We start from the raw sequence: 1,142 nt of genomic DNA, 5'->3' as shown, positions 1-1,142 counted from the left end.
TGCTTGTCGGAGATTTACGGAGACAGCCGAGCGTCTGGTTGAACGTGACTATATTGAACTCTGGCGTAGTAATACATAAAATGTACGACTTAAAAAGATATCTAAATTGTTCGTACCATTTAAAATCTGACTATTTACAAGGTATCTATAAATGAGTTTCCTTGAAGAACAATGCTTAAGAACTCATTACATCGAATTTATTGATTAGAACTAAATGTTGTCAGCGGTGTTGATTTGTGCTTAGGTCCAAACACTGTTTTACTTTCGGTTTGCCTGAGTAACTGCATAGGAGATTTGATTGAAAGCAACTCCCAAAAAGAAACAAATAACAATAAAAAAACAAAAACAAACAAACCAAAAAAACAACAAATATAACACACAAAAAACACCCCAAAAAAACAACCAAAAAACGAAACAAAAACGTAGTAAAAAAAACAACAGCAAAAACATATCTCGAAAATGGAGAAGTTTCAGGGGAAAAAAACTATTGCATGAATAAGGAGTTGCATGTTTATATCCAATTCATCTAGTCCAATTTGATGAATTTTAATTCTATTTGAAGTTATGAACAAAAACTGTTGTACATATCTAGATTTATGAGAATTTGTACTTACGACTGCTCGCTTACGCTTTCTGCTCTATAGCAGAATCAAAATACGCAGATAGGGGAAAACCAAGATTAATATAGCAACAAATCATCGAATTCAATTCTTATTTTTAAATCCTCGTAATGTTTTCAACGTTTATATATAGATATATTTAGTTTCGATTTGCAGGCGCTAAAAACCATTTCTTCGGTAGAAAGAGGTGTTGACATGTTGAGAATAGATTTGGAGAATTTAAATATTTCATAAAAACAATTAATTCTATAAAATGCATGCAGGTTTCAAACATGAGGATAAATTGTTTTGGGTAATGAACGATGAAAAAGACTTTGATAACGATATAATTGCCGTTGTACCCAATCATCAAAACTTGTAATTTTTTTAAAATTTTTATCGGAATACAATTCATTAAATCATAATAACTATGTATTGGAATAAATACTGTTTAAAAAAAATCGAAAAATACAATTTAGTTGAATTTTATTTATCATTTCATTGAAATCTACTAGGTTAGTGTTGGTGGGTGTCGCTAAAACT

The 1,142-nt window shown here is 30.1% G+C and overlaps 1 protein-coding gene across 1 annotated transcript in view; it reads right to left on the bottom strand.

Annotated features, from left to right (window-relative positions):
- The window catches only part of LOC128185818 (uncharacterized), a 14,144-nt gene extending 13,479 nt beyond the window's left edge, over positions 1-665 (bottom strand). Inside the window, exon 1 of the mRNA XM_052855486.1 lies at positions 615-665. The gene's annotated coding sequence lies outside the window, so the exon portion shown is untranslated. The remainder of the gene's footprint in view (positions 1-614) is intronic.
- Between the last annotated feature and the right edge of the window lie 477 nt (positions 666-1,142).

The sequence above is a fragment of the Crassostrea angulata genome, chromosome 5 (assembly GCF_025612915.1).
Source record: "Crassostrea angulata isolate pt1a10 chromosome 5, ASM2561291v2, whole genome shotgun sequence".
NCBI classification, from domain to species: domain Eukaryota; kingdom Metazoa; phylum Mollusca; class Bivalvia; order Ostreida; family Ostreidae; genus Magallana; species Magallana angulata.
This window is presented reverse-complemented; position numbering and strand designations above follow the sequence as displayed.